Consider the following 6,991-nt stretch of genomic DNA (forward strand, 5'->3'; position numbering starts at 1 on the left):
TATCCTCCGGCCTTCGTGTTCAAATATGCCGTGTCATCCACGATGCTCAATCTAGTTCCTGCTCTAGCAGTGTACGGAGCTCGCAACTGATACGCACCGCACTAGTGCGACCGAGGCCCGGAATAAAACCCTTGTCCTTTGCTCATTTACCAAGACTAGTAGGGTCACAAGGCGCGTATGGTAATATGCCCATTTTACTTTAAAACAGAAAAAGTGCTTGCTGCGTTGCTTGCAGTGCCTGCGGTTGCGCTCACGGGCCGGTATTAGGGGCAATGCCTTAGAATCATTTGGGTTATAGTTGGTCGTGCTAGATGGCGCTGAAATTATCAGCCGCATAGTCGCTTTTAAATGCGAAAGTACCATGTTTAGCGGTCAACACGGGGGTAACCTTGAGGTGTTGGTGACAGATCTGAGGCAGTACTGCTGCCCCATCGGCTGCTTCAGATAGAAAACGCCGCTTGAGTGTGTCAGAGCTGGAAGCGTGGGAACGTTTGCTGGTCATGAGCTGTTTTTGGAATTTTATCTGTAATTTTTGTTTATTGAGCAAACCTTTATAAGAAACACGCTACAAAACCGTTTTTTTCTAGGAGGGTTAAGGACATGGATTTCAAGGGGAAGTAACACGCTTTCCTGTTCGCCGTAATCTGCACCGGCACTCATTGCCCCAGTAAACTTACGCGTGTTAGGTTTATCAAACGGGTGAAATTTACGGAAACGTTCGGGTGAACGTCTTTTATCACAGGCTGGTTGTTTTTGCGGATAGGTGCCAACTTCAACACTTTTATCTAAACAGTTCTCGAACAGGTCATGGTGGGTAGAGCGCTTATAAGTAAACATGTATTTAACGAGTAAAATACCTGCAGTAAGCGGGATTTCTTTTCGCGTTTATGGGCGCGATCATTTACGTTATGAGTATGAGAAAACATAAGGAGAAGAAATTTAACAATGTAAATTAAAATTCAATTTAATGTTCAAAATAATACGAAGGTGTATATATTGCAGCCAGCTTTATTTGGTCTTGGAGCGAGATACGTAACACCCCCTAGCAAAATACTTATAGGAAAGGGGCGCCTGCATTTCCGATTCGCATACGGAGCGCAAGCGCGGTTTGTTGACCCTGCATCGCAATGTGTTCAAGCGTATTCTTATTAATTTAAATTCAAAACAAAAGTTCTATCAGCCCTAGCTGCATGATGGATTCACTTTTTAAATTTTGCCAGATCGCGTTCCGTAAAAATTGTTCCGAAGGGCCTTTTTCTATCATGTGGTCTATATTGCATCCTGTGGTCTATATTACAGTGAATGTGCTCTGTCCACCTTTGAAAAAACAGCCGTTTTCATCATGGCGTCCCGTAGGTTTGTTTAAGTGACAGTAAAACGTTCCTATTGACGAGGCAAACTCCCCACAGGATTACGCGTTTTGGTTATGTTCTGCGAAGTACTCGGAGTCCAGGAATACAAACAACACTCTTAATCTGGATCCACATAAGATCCACTTAGTAACTGGAACTTTTTTGCAAAAAACTTCCACTTATATATTTGGAACTGTGCCCCACATACCCTGAAAATGTAAGTGGAACAGTGCACCACATATTTTTGCAGCTAAATTATCTGGATCGTCGTTCCAAATAAAAGTATACGGATCACTGTTCCAAATAAACGGGTAGTGTAAGTTACTGGAACACTGATCCACGTAAAATGATTATGTATTTATCCGGTGCACCGTTCCAGGTACCTTCAGACCAGCTGTTTATATAAAACGGTGTTCCGATAGATGTTGAGAAGCTGTCTATGGGACTCCACTTTTCCAATATATCTGCTTTCCTGTTGGTATAAACTGAGGCCATTTGCCAGGCTGGCGGATGCATTGGTATCGGAAAGAAACCGCAAGCACCATTCTAACGCAGCCTTGACATATGGCGCACAGTGATACCAACCATTGGAAAACAGAAACCGCCGCAGCAGTGTGGTCCCTGACAGATCCCAACAGTTGCCTATCGGAGCACAGTTCTATATAAAAGCTGGTCTGAGATACCTGGAGCGGCACACAGAGACTTTGGCTTCATCCGCCGCATCCTGTTCTAGGTTTTGGCTGCATGTAAAAGAAACAAGACTCGCATTAAAATACATACCAAACCAACTATTAGACTCATACAATGCTTTTCAAAACACTAAGCAAATTTTATTCGCTCGTATTATTGCGTACATTTGAGATAAGGAGACATATCAGTTTCCACTTGGGCAGAAAATGACCAGCGTACAGGATCAAATACCAAAACGATATCAAGTGGCCAAAACGATCTAAGTGGCATTTTTCTATTTTCGCTAATATTTACCATTCTTTTTTGCTAGAAAAACATGGGTAATAAAGATGGCTTTAAGCGCAACCGCGTCACAAACTGACTTGTACATCTACCCTCGCACTAACTCAAAAAGCATTACACAACAGTGAGCATAAAATATGCTGTTTTATCACATGAAATCACGTACCGCAAATGCGGAAGTACCCACAGCGCTTGCCAAACCATCTTTACGCATCCCCGTTCAAAAGATGCAGTTTGCTATTAAATTGTACGGAAAAGCCAAAAATACAAGCCATACACGGTTGCATTATCACAAGACCTGCAAGAGTGTAGGAAAAGAACACCGGAGTCAATGCTAACAATATAACATTTGCACAGAAAAACTTACCGGAAGCATGTGGCACTATTGCACAACTAAAACACACCATATATCAATATCAAGCTAACTGTAGCCAAAACAGACTATATACGCGCCCTGAAAAAGCCTTTCACTGAAGCCGCGTTGCTTCCCCGACAATATGTAGCTATTTAAAATAACTTATCCAAAAAACACTCATAGCACCCAGTGTGAATCTTACAAAATTTTACAAACAAGATAGCTCGGAGCATGTTACGCATTTTAAAATTTAACAAGCAGCCTAACTCTAAAGACGTTATTAATTCCCTCAAGAACAATTCAGACATCCCAAATAACCAAGCCAGGTAGCGTTGAAACATACAGGTAACCAATTTTACCAAGCGAACTTGGAAGCATTTTTCCAGCCGGAACATTTATCTCAGGTAAAATTCACAGTTGCGTGCTACACAAACCCTACTATCATGACGACAGTATGCTTGTGACCAAAGCACTGCCTCTAACAAGCAAGAAATGCAACTTAGTCCAAAGTAAACAACTTTTTCAAGCCAAATATGTATATTTCGCATTCTTCTAGGGCTCAGGTGTCAGCTAAGACACAGTACAAAAAATTGATTAATAAATCCCCAAACCGTCTGTGTAAATAATTACTCTCACGTTTGCATCCATCAACAGCACCACTGCCATGGAAAGAAATTTCGAACTGCACTTGAATAGTAAAAACGTTACAGTGCGGTGCCGTTAACTACATTAACAGAGTAACAGAGTAGCTGCAAAGGCAGCCTGCGCTTTGTGCCAATGAAAAATTGCAAAGGAAAGTACGACTTCACTTTTGAAATTGACATGCCGCTTGCATCTACCAATCATTTGAACCACGACATATCTTTCCGAATAGGCTTCAACGTCTAAAAATAATTTAAAACCCCAAGTAGAGTGACCACATAAAGTCTTTCAGCAGAGCTTTCAACTTCAATGAAACCAGGCCACTGTTAAATGGCCAAGAACTCTCTGCAAAAGTCCCAAGAACTCTCCAAAGTCGCATACGTTTCAGGAAATTAAGATGAAATATACGGCGAGGAGGATGACCACATCTTGATGTGACAACGCAGGCGGAAAATCCATGACATGTTTCTTGCAGACAATATTTACGCTGCCATTTTGTTCTCTCAAAATAACTGGACCTCGAGAATAACTGGACCACGTCATGTACCTTTAAGGAAGGAAGAAGAAAATTTTGTTAGACGATAGCTTTAAATGAGTGAGTTGCTTAGGATACCCCTTTTATAGCACAGTAACCGATTGAAATGTCAGCGATTTCTTGGTTTCTTTTCTGGGAATGCTGCTAACAATGTACAAAAAATATTAGCACAGACTGTCAATGGCCGTTCTCTAATTCTGGAAAGCAACCGCACTGGGCGTGGCCGTGGTGCCGTATTATCACAGCAGCAACTCTCAATGTGAAAGCAAAATGTTTGCAAAACGTGAATGCAAAATAATAGTTTTTTTGTCCACATGTTGCAGCATCCGAAACAGGCTGAACGTGAAGGTATTTCCCAATATTGGAGTTGACGATTTATTTTTAACAGCAAGATTTTGCTACAAAGAAAACTACCACAAATTCAGTCCCGCAAAAATAAAATGCCAGCTTCAATAAACACTACCATAAATTGAGTCCCACAAAAATAAAATGCCAACTTACCCAACTAAAATTAAGATGCAGGCGTTCCTGGCAGGGCCTCCTCGGAGTGCATTTCCAGGAAAGTTTTGCCAACGTGTTCCCAAAAGCTCTTACTGTCGTTTTCACCTACAGGTCAAGTCGTCACTGAAATGGTGTTCCAAAGCCATTACGTATATTGCAACTACCTAAAAAGGAACCATCACAGTTCCAGAACTCGGAGTGCGTACTTACTTGTGGAATGCAATGATTTCATCCCGTACAACGGCTTTCGTGTGTTTCCTTTTTGCGAACACACGCCTTCAATAACCAGGAAAATGGCAGTATGCATTCCTTGTTCCATTGTTTTAAGTCCCGGTCCGCCCTATTTCCTAGAAAATAAAAACAGTACAAAAATATCGAGGCATAAATTTACGCTTCCCTCTAAGAAGGGAGTACTACAAGATCTCGTACAATGCCTGATTAGTTGTGCTAAAATTTATATTGCCGCACGAGCCCTGGTAACATTTTCAGGCGAAACAATTTTAAATATAAAAATATTTGAACATTTTTAGGCTCACCTGTCACTGCTTCATGCGGAGTGGTGAACGTCTGTATAATACGCAACACTCAAGAGGCACTCTTTCGTGGCTTTATGACTTCCACAATGCATTCATAATCTGTCACACTTGTCACGACGACGCCTCGGCGTGCCGAAGATGTCTTCAGCCACAGCGAATGCCACAGCCATGATTTCAGAGGTATATGTAAGGAATTGAAATAATTTGTTTTAATTTCTGTTCTTCAGACAAAGGAAAACAATTGTCGCAAACTACCAGTGTAGAGACAAATGTCTTCACAGTCAGCCATCTGGACAGTCAGCCATCTGGACAGTCAGTCAGCCATCAGTCAGCCATCTGGACAGGTTATACAGATCGAATACAGAATGTAGCAATCTGCTTTCGCAGTATATTTTCTAAGTTCAAGGAAGCACAGAAATTGGTTAATGTTGGGTGCACATAGTGATGCAAGAACTTATCACCTGAGCGTTGTCGGAAATTATTTCGACTCTCGGGTTACCACCGACATTGACGGCATAGAAATACAAGAGTGGCTTATTTCTAACGCGGTTCGTGAAGTAGCAACCACTAATTATGGATATTTCATAATTATCCTGAAGTCTCAAGTTACCACTGACATTAACAGCATAGAAACGGCAGTACACTTTCTATATACCCGCTGCATAATTCCACATTTCTTCCCCTCTACAAAAGAAACGTTTGTTACTGCGGTACTGCTAAGACAACTGTCCCTTCCATTTCTCTACACTTCAGGCAATGTTATTTAAAATAGATCATCTCAATTGGTCAAAGGAATTGGAAGAAACATGGAACATAAACATGAAACATGGAATCATGGAACAGATAAACGTAAGATGACGCCTTGAAAACACATCAACACAACTCGAAATAGCGTCTACCTTGCGCGCAACGGGCAAGGTCGAAGAATCCCGGTCTGGTAAGCACAGTAAAGGCATTCTACTCAGCAGACTAACACAACGCCGCAATTATCACGCAAGTTTTAAAAAATACCAATAAATCTAAGGACGGACACTCCGACAAACTTGCTTGGAAGTTGTACACGTGTGCACGCGCGATTATCGCGAGCGACTAACCCGAGAAGATTCGCTACCGCAGAGATACACAGCAACCGTCAATATACAACTAAGCAAAGCCACACAGTAAGAGAAAATCCAATCATGAAACGCGCAAACCAGCAACTTCCTTATAGCAATGGCTAACGTACGCAGTCAGAAATATCCAGCCGACTCTGACCCACGAACACGGAAGTTTTGGTAAATTACGGCTGCAAACGTTTCTCCAACACAAAATGTTACACGCCGCGACCACAAGCATGGACGGCACACGAATAACGGGCAGAGAAGCGGTATGTTTATCGGACGCAGTTAACAAGGATGTCACTGAACAACAACCGTTACCAGCACATAAATAAGCAGCACTGACCTTTTTTGCGCCTCCTGGCAAAACTTTACTTCGTCGAACAGGAAATACAGCCCGGGGATATGAAAAAATTCGCAGTTGCACGCCGCAATCAACCCAATCAAACTGCTAACGGCGGTAACGGCAGGTAACGGTTCTCGCCAGCGTGACCGAGAATTTCTTTAGTAAATATCAGGCGCATCGCGTGAGCAATTGAAAAACCCGCTTGGGAATGCCACTGGTGGCGCTGCATTCGGAAGACCATAGAATTAGCGGAGGGAATCCTGGAAAATGGGAGCGCTGCTGTCGTTTAAAGTGTTGACGCAGTCCCGATTTTCCTCCGTCGTCGTCGTACCCGTTGCAGCCCCACTGTACCGTGAATCAACGCAAAAACAGCTCTGCCGTGCTGCTGCTGACGCATGCGCATGGAATGCGCTACTGGAGTAGCGGTCTTTTCCACATGGCTTCGGCAAACTTTCGTTCTCGCGGAGGCTTTGGCGATGCGCCCCCATAAGAGCTCATATGAACTCGGCACACGTGATGGCTTTTATTTGATTCAGAAAACGGGCATATGCGTCTAAGCGGACGTTTACGCCCGCTGAGGCCGAAAAAAAGCTCAGATAATAGCCGCGTTAGCGCGTTAATACTGGCTAAAGTTGTTTCTCGCGGAGGGCCGTGA

General features: G+C 42.9%; 1 long non-coding RNA gene across 2 annotated transcripts; it reads right to left on the bottom strand.

Moving 5' to 3' along the window:
- Positions 1-4,573: 4,573 nt before the first annotated feature.
- On the bottom strand, positions 4,574-6,530 carry LOC144149395 (uncharacterized). 2 transcript variants are annotated; one of them, XR_013318297.1, is made up of 4 exons: positions 6,337-6,530; positions 5,149-5,229; positions 4,894-5,035; positions 4,574-4,704 (listed from the first exon to the last, which is right to left on the bottom strand). It is a non-coding gene; the product is annotated as an uncharacterized LOC144149395 (long non-coding RNA). The 2 variants fall into 2 exon arrangements; XR_013318296.1 differs by having other exon boundaries at positions 4,894-5,229; positions 6,337-6,529.
- Between the last annotated feature and the right edge of the window lie 461 nt (positions 6,531-6,991).

Source organism: Haemaphysalis longicornis, unplaced genomic scaffold, assembly GCF_048455015.1.
Source record: "Haemaphysalis longicornis isolate Haplotype H1 unplaced genomic scaffold, Haemaphysalis longicornis Haplotype H1 scaffold_8, whole genome shotgun sequence".
NCBI classification, from domain to species: domain Eukaryota; kingdom Metazoa; phylum Arthropoda; class Arachnida; order Ixodida; family Ixodidae; genus Haemaphysalis; species Haemaphysalis longicornis.